This window comes from Eumetopias jubatus, unplaced genomic scaffold (assembly GCF_037043125.1).
Source record: "Eumetopias jubatus isolate StellerSeaLion01/CBP00866 unplaced genomic scaffold, mEumJub1_p1.0 scaffold_8, whole genome shotgun sequence".
NCBI lineage: Eukaryota > Metazoa > Chordata > Mammalia > Carnivora > Otariidae > Eumetopias > Eumetopias jubatus.
In genome coordinates, this window is record NW_028274814.1 from 131,902,215 (window position 1) to 131,914,980 (window position 12,766).

The window sequence follows — 12,766 nt, forward strand, 5'->3', positions numbered from 1 at the left end:
AGCCCCGCATTGGGCTCCCTGCTCAGCGGGAAGCCTGCTTCTCCCTCCTCCACTCCCCCTGCTTGTGTTCCTGCTCTTGCTGTGTCTCTGTCAAATAAATAAATTTTAAAAAATAATAATAATATAATGTGATATGTCAACTATACCTCAATACAAAACAAAACCCAGAACACCCACACTTCTTTTCTACCTGAGAGTTCATTTGCTTCCAATTTTATAAGAAATTGAAACCTTTCGGTGCACCTCTGAAGTGTGCTGGGCCCACGGCACGGTGCCTGCCGTGCCCACTGGAGGAGCCAGCCCGTGGCTTCTGGTGACTGTTGCCCACTGGCCTTCTGCTGTTGGGGGACTTTAGTCCTGAGGTCTGTGAGATCCCGGCCTATCTCCTCTCCTGTCCTGCTCCGCCCAAAGAACAAACAGCCCAACGCATCAGTGATATTCATCCTGCTTCCCTTCCGGCTCACCCCCTCCCCAACAGCCTCCTTCAGATGACAGAGGGAACAGGGTGGGAGCACGGAAGCACCGAGCTCTGGGTATCAAATGGGAAAAGGTCAAGTGTCATCTACGAGCTGAGGAGCCATGGCGAGTCACTCGGAGCCTCGGTTTCTTAATCTGTGAAAGCGAGCTAAGAGCGCCTTCTTTGCGGGGTGATTGTGAGAATATTTTTAAAATTTAATTTAAAAACTGGACTTATGTAGCATGTGGGGCACATCATAGATGCTAAAAAGATAAACAGATATCTTCCTTTGGGAGAATTCCTAAGTGGGTAACGGTTCCACCTGCGCTGATGACCCCAGAGTCCAGGAGAGTGGACAGAGAAGAAGCTCAGGTAAATTTGCAGTGAGCAGCGTCCAACAGCTCGGACTGTGGCTGGCAAGCGCACTCCTTCCCCTGCCCCTCGGGAGGAAGCCAGTGTCCATTCTGCCGGAGCCTGGGGATCCTGGACAGGAGCAGGCGGTGTGCGAAGAAAGATGCTGGTGACAGCCAGATGTACCATCTCAAGGCAGCCAGATGCTCACACCAGCCCGTTAGGGACCCCATCTCCCAGACAGAGCTGGGGCTCACGATCTGTGCTTCCCGATCTCCAAGGACATCAAAGCCCTCCTAGCCTCGGTCTTTCTTCAGGCGTGGTAGCCTCAGGCACAGGGAGCCTCGTAGATAGCTGTGTGACCTTGGGCAAGTCACGCAACCTCTCTGGGCTTCAGTTTGTCCATTTGTAAATGGGAACTGTCACCTCACAGGGTCACACCTCACGGGGCAGCTGACCCTGAAGGGAGAATGCTAAACACAGTGCTGAGCCATGTTCAGTGTTGAATAAGCATTTGCCGTTATTAAATATTATCTATTGGGGGGCGCCTGGGTGGCTCAGTTGGTTAAGCGACTGCCTTCAGCTCAGGCCATGATCTCAGGGTCCTGGGATCGAGCCCCGCATCGGGCTCCCTGCTCGGCGGGAAACCTGCTTCTCCCTCTGACCCTCCCCCTGCTTGTGTTCCCTCTCTCGCTGTCTCTCTCTCTCTCTGTCAATTAAATAAATAAATAAAATCTCAAAAATAAATAAATAAGTAAATATTATCTATTAGGCCTGCTTGGATGTTAGGGCTGCCAGAGTAGGTGTCCAGCCCTGCTGCTCCAGCTCCAACCAGCCGCCCGTCTGTCCTTCAGGAGACATCCACAGGGTTCTTGCCTCATATGCCCCAGGGATCCTCCTTATTTAACCTGACCCCAGCCTCTGTGGCTCCACTCTGAGCCCCAGCTGCTGGCTGGACCTGGCCGCAAGCCGGTCCAACATCCCTCGGGGACCGCAGAGGTCCACTGGAGCTCTTGGGTCATCCCCGCCTCACCTGGAATTGGGAAGGGGCCTTGAAGAAGGAAGGATTTTGGAGAAGTGGGAGGAGGGGATAGGCCACAGTCACTTAGCCATACCCGCAACTTGTCCTCCAGTCTTTTTTTCTTTTTCTAAGATTTTATTTATTTATTTGACAGAGAGAGAGAGAAAGAGAGAGCACAAGCAGGGGGAGTGGCAGGCAGAGGGAGAGGGAGAAGCAGGCTCCCTGCTGAGCAAGGAGCCTGATGTGGGGTTTGATCCCAGGACCCCGGGACCATGACCTGAGCCAAAGGCAGAGCCTTGACCGACTGAGCCACCCAGGCGCCCCCCTCACCCCCCATCCTCCACTCTTGCCCCACAACCTTTGGCCACCCACTGGGATCTTTATAAATCTAAGTGACAACATCCCAGTCTCCTGCTCTAAACCCTCCAGTGCCTTCTTCTGGCATTTAGAACAAAATCCTAAGTCCCTCTTGGCTGATGAGACCTCCTTGATCTGATACTGTCCACCTTGCAGCCTCATGTCACTCTGCCATGTCCCCTGGCCAGACTGACCCTTGAATTCACCAAGCTCATTCCAGCCTCAAGCCTTTGTCCTTGCTGTTCCCACCACCTAGAACTCTTCCCCAGCTCTTGGATGGAGCTTATCGTGTCTATCTCAGCCCAAAGGTGGATGGATGTTGAATTTAAGTTAAAAAAAAAAAAGGTGGGTGGGTGGATGGTGGATGTGTGGCTGGATGGTGCATTGGCAGCAGAAGCACTCATCATAGAGGGCGGAAGTGTGGGTGTTTGCAGGGGCTCCAATCTAGGGACGCCTAGCCCCATCACTTCCATCCCTGCCACCCAGCGTATTACCCAAACCCTGTGGACCAGGAAGCCTCCTTCTCAGGGTCACAGCTCCCTGTGCACACATGGAGCTCGGAAGACTGACGGAAGAGGCATCATGTTCTGTGTTCTGTTTCGCATAAGTGGCAAGAGGAACATGTCCACAGAGAATGTCTCTCTAGAAATTAAACAAGTAAATCAAACTGTTTCTGTTCCTTAGGTGGTCCTGCAGTGCTCTTCCCGGGGGAGGGGAGACCCCAGCCCTGAGCCCCATTCCTCCTCCGGGGCCACTCAACCTTCCTGTGGTACTCTTCGATGTCCTGGTCACAGCCCATGGAGCAGATCTGCTGGGGACAGAAACAGCCTCTGGATATAACCCCTCACCTGGCATTCCCACCCCGCTCCCCCTCCCCCCCCCAGCTCCTGGCAAACTCAAGGTCAGGACTCTATCTGCCTCAGGGCAGACGGTTGGTCTTTGTGTCGGTATAACGGAAGGGAGAGGGGCGTTTATCTGCCCCGATGTGATAAACAGCAGAGGAAGCTCCCCACCAGGGGAAGCTCACCCCCTCCCAAGGCCTCCAGTCCAACTTGAGCTCACGAGGCAGCTAGAAAGACCTCTCTCCTATTGAGTCAACATCCGTCACCATCTTGCACCCCAGAATCGGAGTAGATGCTGCAGGATTCCAGGGACCCCGGAAGTCAATGGGGAAATATCCATTTCAGAGGCTGGCCCCCCTTTTTAAAGTGAGGATGGAACCTGGGCCCCATAATACTTCTGTGGGTCAACTTCACAATTCAGAGAGCCACCGCCCAGAGCTGTAATGGGGCCTTGTCCACCTCCCAGAGGCCCAGCAGGAGTCCACAACCATAGAGGATGGAGACCCCGAGTCCAGAAGAGCTGCCTGCTGGGGGGCTTCAGTGGAATGACATATTCCTCAAATCCTGGCTCTGCCCCTTACTTATTGTGTGACCTTGGGCAGGCCAGGTGGCCTCAGTTTCCTCACCTGGAAAGTCATTTTATTTATTTTTTTAAAAGATTCTATTTATTTATTTATTTATTTATTTGAGAGCGAGAAAACAGGGGGAGGGGCAGAAGGAGAGAGAGAATCTCAAGCAGACTCCACCCTGAGCGTGGCAGGATCTCACGACCCTGAGATCAGAACCTGAGCCGAAATCAAGAGTTGGACGCCTAACTGATTGAGCCCCCCAGGCGCCCCGGGAAAGTTGTTTTGAAGATTTCTACTTCACAGTATTGCCACGGGGCTAAACGAGAGAACACACGTGATGGGCTTCACAGACAGAGTCTGGCACGTGGTAGGGACTCCTCTGCTTCTCTTCTGTAATCTACAGCTTAATGGCTGGCATTTACTGAGGGGTTCCCACACTCCGGGCCATGGTGACGCCCCTCACCGGCATCATTAGATTTACTGTGAGGTGCTCCGGGGCCTTCACAGAGTTGGCACCCGATAGATGATCATTCTCTCATCTGGACACAGGACAGCTGCCCAGCCTCAGTCTCCCCAGCTGCAGCAAGAGGGGTTGGGAGCAATGACCCTCCGGCTCAATGTCCAGCGGTCTCTCTGGGTGTTGATTTCTCCCTCTGCCACTCTGCCCCGCCCTGGCGCCCCACCGCTCAGCTGGAGGTTCCAGGGGCCTGCTAGAGGTTCCCTTCTCCCCTGCAGAATTCTAGAGGCCCCTCCAGCCCCACCCTCCCTGGTCTTCGTACCCTATAGGTCATCCTCAGCCCTGCCCCCAGGAGCTGATTTGCAAAGAGGATAAGGGACCTCACCATCAGATCTCCAGAGTCTGTCCATTTCCCAGCAAGCAGCAGACAACTGTTCAAGGTTTTGGGGCACCTGGGTGGCTCCATTTGTTAAGCAACTGACTCTTGATCTCAGCTCAGGTCTTGACCTCAGGGTCTTGAGTTCAAGCCCCGCATTGGGTTCCACACTGGGCATGGAGGCTACTTAAAAAAAAATAAATAAAGGTTTCAACCCTGATTTGTTGCAGGTAGGAATGTAAAAGGGTGCAGCCATTACGGAAAACAGTTTGACAGTTCCTCAAAAAGCTCAAAGTAGGATTACCACATGACCCAACAGTTTCACTCCTAGGTAGAGTCGAAAGGGATGAACGACAAGGACTTGAACAGATCCATGTACACCGATATTTACAGCAACATCACTCATGAAAGACAGAAGATGGAAACAGCCCAGTGTCTGTCAACAGGTGAATGCACAAACCAAAGATGCTATGCACCCACGGTGGAATAGTATTCAGCCTTAAAAAGGAATGAAGAGCCAATCCATGCCCCCACATGGATGAACCTTGAAAACCGTATGCTCGGTGAATGAAGGAAGATACAAAAAGCCACATATGGCATGATTCCACTTTGATGAAATCTTTACAATAGATAAATCCATAGAGACAGAAAGTAAATTAGAGGTTACCAGGGGCTGGGGCTAGGGAGTTACTGTCTGATGAGTACAGAGTTTCTATTTGGGGTGATAACAAAAGTTTTGGAAATAGATAGTGATGCTGCACAACATTGTGAATGCGATTACTGCCACTGAGTTATGCACTTAAAATAGATAAAATGGAAATTTTTATGTTACATATATTTTGCTACAATTTTTTTTTAAGATTTTATTTATTTGACAGAGAGAGACACAGCAAGAGAGGGAACACAAGCAGGGGGAGTGGGAGAGGAAGAAGCAGGCTTCCTGCGGAGCAGGGAGCCCGATGTGGGGCTCGATCCCAGGACCCTGGGACCATGACTGAGCCGAAGGCAGACGCTTAACCGACTGAGCCACCCAGGCGCCCCTACAATTATTTTTTTTTTTTGAGAGAGAGAGAGTGTGCACGTGCGCGAGCCGGTGGGGGGCTGGCGGGCAGATGGAGAGAGAGAAACTTAAGCAGGCTCCACACCCAACACAGAGCCCACGGACTCCATCTCACAACCCCAAGATCATGATACCTAACCGACTGAGCCACCAGGTGCCCCAATTTTGCTACAATTTTTTAAAATTAATAATGCAATTTACAAAAAAACACGGAGCTGTACACTTTAAATGGCTGAGACATATGGTATGTGAATTATATATCAATAGAGCTATTTTTTTAAGATTTTATTTTTATGTAATGTCTACACCCAACACAAGGTTTGAACTCATAACCCTGAGATCAAGAGTCCACTGGCTAAGAGCCAGATGGGTGCCCCACGATAGAACTATTTTAAAATCAGAGCTTGGGGGCGCCTGGGTGGCTCAGTCATTAAGCGTCTGCCTTCAGCTCAGGTCGTGGTCCCAGGGTCCTGGGATCGACCCCGCGTCGGGCTCCCTGCTCGGCAGGAGGCCTGCTTTTCCCTCTCCCACTCCCCCTGCTTGTGTTCCCTCTCTCGCTGTGTCTCTCTCTGTCAAAGAAATAAATAAAATCTTTAAAAAATAAAAATAAAAAATAAATAAAATCAGAGCTTGCCTGGAGTTGATAATGGCAACTTCTTTCACTTATTTTCCTCCTAAGGCCCCACCTGGAGTCTGGGTTCCAGCCACAGGGCATAGCCACTGTGTTTTTAGGAGGTTGTGGAAGGGGTAACCTCTCTCCAGGAGAGAGAAAGTATTTGCCTCCTCCTGCTGGCCACTAAGGGAACAATCTAAATTAGCAAAAAAAAGAAGGGGGGTGGAGCACCTGGCTGGCTCAGTCAGTTAAGCGCTTGCCTAAGCGTCTGCCTTCGGCTCAGATCCTGATCTCAGGGTCCTGGGATGAACTGTGGGGCTCCCTGCTCAGCGGGGAGCCTGCTTCTCCCTCACCCTCTGCCTGCAGCTCCCCCAGCTTGTTCTCTCTCTCTTACTGTCAAATAAATAAATAAAATATTTTTTTAAAAATGAAATAAATTAGCAAAAAAAAAATAGCTCGTCAATTGCTAACCATCTACCTCAGAAAAATGAAAAATTACAACATGCATGTGATTTAAAAAATACTTCATAGAGCTCGAAAGGGTTAGACAGGGAAAAAGCAAGTCTTCCTCTTAACCAAAATTCTCACAGCCACCCAGAGGAGAATACCCTTCTCCTGCTTCCTTCCAGAGTTATGCTCCATGCCTCTCAGGGAAGAGCCTGCCATATGTACTGTCCCATACCTTAGTTTTATTCTCTTAACGATATATCTTGGAGATTGTTCCATATCACTAAAACACTTCTCTCTAGAGGCTGGGCCTAATTTGAGGTCTAACTAATGGGAAGCTGAGTTGGATATGCCTTTAGTTGGAGTTTTAGTGGGTTGTCATTATAAGGCTCACAGTCACTTCCAGGAACAGTTAGGTGATTGCTAGCTGTCCTAGTGTAGACAATGGTCTCCAGACATACTATCACCCATACCCTCTCTGCCGATTCAGCTGGTGTCCTGACATAAAGGTGCAGGGAAAGAGGTCACATCACTATGTCACCAGGACTATACCCCCAAGCACCCGACACAGGAAGAATGTGGGCAGTGGGGGAGAACCAAGGTCTACATTGTACCAGAAACTAGTCTGCGGAAAACTCTCCCAATTCTCAGACAAGCGGTGGACTCCGTTCTCACTGTCACCTAGCTACAAGGGAACTCCTCGCCATCAGGAAGACGGTCAACGACACGTTGTATGTGACTCTAAACGCACCACATGCTGTTTTCTTCTTTGTTGGGAATCCTGTGCAATCGAATGGATCAGAACACCTCTATTGTAGGACCCAAGCCTGTAACAGTCGTGCAAACAGCAAGTGTAACCGTGTGTCAGGCAGAACGTTTTCTGTAACACGATGTGTGGGGGTGTGTCTCAGCATAGAAAACATTTTGTTCTGACAAAACTTTGCAGTTCCTGATGAAACAACACACAAAGTTTGGCTTTCTCAAGTTTGACAATATTAGAAACTTAAGATTTATGTGACATTACCAATAATAGGTTATGAAGAAGAGAATAAAATAAAAAATAAAATACAAAACTTTTTTTTTTTTACTTTGGGACCCTTTTATTCTCAAATGAGATTCAAAGGAAATCTTGAGCAGAAATTCAATACAAAAAAACAACAGAAAAGAATTACTCTTCAGTACAGAACTCTCAGATTTACTCGGGATGTCTGTGAAACTGAAAGAATACCTTCATAATTCCATATAATTATTTTTACAAAACTTTTTTTTGATCAAACATGCTAGAAGCCTGACTTTTCTTTCTCATTACAGAAAAAATAATAAAATCAGTACTATCTGAAGAGCATGCAGCCCAAATTGTAGGAGAAAAAAATGTAGGGGCGCCTGGGTGGCTTAGTCGGTTGGGCATCTGCCTTTGACTCAGGTCGTGACCTCGGGGTCCTGGGTGAGCCCTGTGTCAGGCTCCCTGCTCAGCAGGGAGTCTGCTTCTCCCTCTCCCTCTGCCCCTCCCCCTGCTCGTGCTCTCTCTCTCTTTCTCTCTCTCTCAAATAAATAAATACAATCTTTTAAAAAATGTACTACAATGGCATGTCAGGTAGTTAGGTAAAAAATTCTTATTGTTCTGATCTTGCGAGTATAGTATTTCTCAGCTTTTTAAAGTTTGTAATTCAGGAGCGCCTGGGTGGCTCAGTCATTAAGCATCTGCCTTCAGCTCAGGTCATGATGGTCCTGGGATCGAGCCCCGCATCGGGCTCCCTGCTCAGCGGGAAGACTGCTTCTCCCTCTCCCACTCCCCCTGCTTGTGTTCCCTCTCTCGCTGTGTCTCTCTCTGTCTAATAAATAAATAAAATCTTTAAAAATAAAATAATTTAAAAAAATAAAGTTTGCAATTCATAGGAATTTATTTTCTCACTCTCAATGAATACCTAATTTTGTATGTGTAATTTTATATTCTTTTGTTTCAATGAGGTCTCCAAATTTTTATAAACTTCAGGCTCCATAAAACTTGGGTTCACCTTGTCCTCATGTAAAGTGCGTTGCTTACGTTGGCTATCTGTCCAAAAAAAAAAAAAAAAAGATTGAACCCCCTCCCTTTTTTTTTTTTTTCTAGTTATAGTCAGATGTTTATGTAAAAATCTGATCCACCAACTTAGCGCTTTCCACCAACTTGGGGTACAGAAACCTTCACAGGCTTCACAATCTTTTGCTTAGGTGCTGCCCTTATGGGAGACATTGCTGTCTTTTTAGATGCTTGCTTAGCCTTTTTTGCTTCCTAGGCAGCCCTGACGGCCTGTTCTCGTTGGGCCTTCCTAACTTCAGGTTTCTGATTCCTCTTGGCCAGTATTATCAGCAAGAGACGCACCAGTGATGGTCTTCCGGAATTTGACAGCACGGCGGGTTCTTTTCTTTTGAATTTCTTCCAACTGTCCCTTTTTGTGCTTTCTTGTGTGGAGGACAGCCCAGTTTATCTGCCGAGGATTAGATAAATGATCTCAGAGATTTCTTCCAGCTCCAGAATTCTTTCTGTGGGAAGCGTGCCCTGCCCCCCCTCCTCCCAGCAGCTTGACTTGGACAGAAAGACAGCAAGTCCTGTCTTGGGGCTTATCCGAGTCTTTTCTGCTGTACTTGGAGTCCTTTTCCGGCAGGGAGACAAAAGTACAGGTATGCAGAGCTCCGGGGGGTAGAGGTGAAGACAGATACCTCGAAGGTATAAGCTTTGGGGGAAAGGGAAGACAAAGGGGCAGGACCCAAACCCTAAACCTAGGGAATGGGACGGAGGACCACTCCCACTATAACAGCACTCGTGACCATTCAGAGCCCCCCCTTTTTTTTTAAGATTTTTTATTTATTTATTTGAGAGAGAGAGAGAGATTGAGAGAACGAGTGGGAAGAGGGGCAGAGGGAGAAGGAGACTCCCCGCAGGGCAGGGAGCCCAAGGACCCCGGGATCATGACCCCAGCCGAAGGCAGATGCTTGACCAGCCACCCAGGCGCCCTTAGAGCCTTCTTTAATTTAGCATTTATCGAGTGCCTACCGTATGCTAGGTGTGGTAATATGTTATCTCTAATCCCCCGCCACCCAGGACTCAAAGTCACATATAGCTCTGCTCTCTTCTGCCTGGCACACCCTTCCCTCCCACCAAGCCATACTTCCCACATACTGTCCCCTTCTCTTGGGGAGGGCATTTCTGCTCCTACTTTAGTTCCTTGCTCAAGGGCACCTCCTCTCTCTCACCCCTCAGTTCACCACCAGGATAACTGGTCTTGCCCCGCAACCCCCACCCCTGCAACACTTGTAATATACCCCTCCAGGACGTTGACTGTGCAGCCAGCTCACAGCTCCCCGGTGCGTTGTCTTCCTGGCATCACCCCGTTTGAAATTACATTGTTCATTTATGGGTTTATCAGTTTTGTAGAATGTAAATCCCACCAGGGCACATTAATGAATGGTGAGCATCTATCCATCAGCAATTAGAGAAGGGCCATGTTTGAATATTGCCTTCCAATCGGTGAATTCTGGGGTTTCTTCTTTCCTTCCAGCCAATAGGGTGAGGGTCACAGTGTGGCGTCTGTGGCCACACACCCCCGGTAAGCCAGATCTCTCTACCTGCTGGAAAGGGGTATAGAGGGAAAGGGGGGATTGCTTAGACTCTTCATTCCCTAGCCTTTTCTTCTTCCCTACCACCTGGGTTGGCATACAATTCAGTCCCCGGAAAGTATGACTTCGCTCAGTACATCTGAGAACCAGAGCATGGAAAGGTTGATGTTACAATGAGCTGGGGCAGAGGGAGTCCAGGAACCGGGATCCACTATGCTGCAGAGATCGTCCATATGATCCCTGGTCAGACCTTTGGGGGTGAGTCTGTGCAACACTAAACATGCTTATCCCAGACATAAGGTCCTTGAGGATCCAGAGTGGGCAGGTGCAGGGGGCTTGGGCAGCAGGGGATGGTAAGGCTAACTTTGGACCGTGAATTCCCGGGCCACACCCCCAGCAAGTCCAAACGGAATATGAGTTTGTCCAGGAGCCTTGTTCATTAGCTCCCCAGGGGATTATGACACACGAAGTCACCTTGGAGAAAATCAGCAGAGTATCCCCAGCGCAACCTCGGAAATCAAAAGGAAATTTGTCCCAGCTCCCCACCAACTTGGAGCCTCCGTCAAGATCTTCTTTAACCTGTCTGGACCTCAGTTTCCTCCTCTGTAAAATGGGGAGATTAATCCCCACCTCAAAGGTGTGATATATATGTAAGAGTCATGGCACACTTGACTCTTTAAGTCAAGTCATTGGCACAAATAGCAGGTGAGTCAATAACTGGTAGCAAGTTATCTTTGTCATGGAATCAAAGCAAAGAGAGTGAGGGGCGCCTGGGTGGCTCAGTCATTAAGCATCTGCCTTCGGCTCAGGCCATGACCCTAGGGTCCTGGGATCGAGTCCCATATCGGGCTCCCTGCTCGACGGGAGGCCTGCTTCTCCCTCTCCCACTGCCCCTGCTTGTGTTCCCTCTCTCACTGTGTCTCTCTCTGTCAAATAAAGAAATAAAATCTTTAAAAAAAAAAAGGCAAAGACATGAAACAAACTGTCACAGGAGAGATACCCACCCACTGCCCAATTCTCCAGGACATGGACAAGTTTAATGAACAAGTTCATTTCTCTAGGGGCCTCAATCCTCTCCCTCCACACACAAGAAATGATCCAGTCCCCTGCGAACCAATTCTTATGTTTACTGTCCCATTATTTCAGGCAATCCAGATTTTCTGGGACAGCTTTCATCGTAAACAACCAATTAGATCATTTTCTGTAGTAGAGGCTTTAGATCTGTACTGAATTTATCTTTCCTTCCACCTCAAAAGGTCAATCTTTTCAATAAGGATAATTTATCGAATGTATGGGGAAATAGGACTGAATTTTAATACTTTATGAGACTTCTCATTTACGTCAATTAATAAATCAGGGCAATAATCTTCCCTATACCACGTGGCCTAGTTCTGATTCGGAAAATAGGAGCCCCCGTCCCTGTCCCTGTACACCTACGTAAGTGGTTGAAGACGTAAGCTGCATGTACGCTCTCATCTTTCTGACGCCTGCTTTCACCTCAGCCAGCAGTGGAACATGGAATCATGGTTCCCGGAACCAAGCACACACTTTGGTTGCAGAGACTCAAGCTTGAGCTCAGATTCTGACTCAGGTTTGCTGAATTGGATGACCTCAGGACCTCTGCCCTCGTTAGTCTCTCGGTTTGGACACCCTTCCCACAGCTAGCTCCTTCTCAGCTACAATGTGAATTCATCAGAAAGGTCTGCCTGGCTGCCCCACACTTGGCCTCCACTCCCACGGGGGCCAACTGCAGTGTTTTTATAATGAATTCAGCATATTTTGTTTGCTTTTGTATTTTCTGTCCTTTGAAGGCAAGGAGTTGGGTCTTACGTAGGCTCTTGTGATGGAGGCTGTGTGGCGACACTGGCCAACCACATCCATACATGGGGCCTCAGAATTCTCATCTGTAAAACAAGGAGCATTACACCCAGCTCTGAGGTCTGGGTGAGGATTATGGGACACAATGACACCCATGGTCCTTTGTCCCCCTGCCCCCAGAGGGCAGCCTGGAAAGGAGATGTGAACCAAGATCTGGCTGGGTCACAGGGGCTGGAATTAAGACCATGTCTCCACTTGTTCGTGGGCCTTCTACAGGCGCCCCCCAACCCCCTCCCCCGGGGAAAGAATTGAGTGCCTTCCTACTTGCCCTCCAAGATCTCTCCCCATTTCCTCTTCCCCCCCCTTCCCCACCCATCCTCCCCAGCCTTTCCAGGGCTGGAGGGGATTTCCTGGCAAGGGTCTGAGGCGTTAAGCCCTAGGACGTCAGTATGGGTTGTCAGTTAATTACAGGTGCTTCAAGGATAGCTCCGCTTTCTTGCCGTCACCCACCCCAGTGTTCCCAAGTCACTCAGAGCAAGACATTTGCAAAAAGTAGAGATGGACACAGCTTTCAAAGGCCAAAGCCCTGAATTTCCTGCTTTCTGTGCTGGTGCCCCTTCCTTTCACCATCCTCAGTATCCTCCTCCAGCACCTTCTCCAGTGACCCCCCCAGTCTGCACCAGGCCCTACCTTCCTGACCACAGCTCCTGAGTCTCCCTCACCAAGCCCTATTCTCTGGGACTCACTGACACACAGCCTTGAGCCTTCCTAAAGAGCACAGCCTGACTCCCCCCACATACA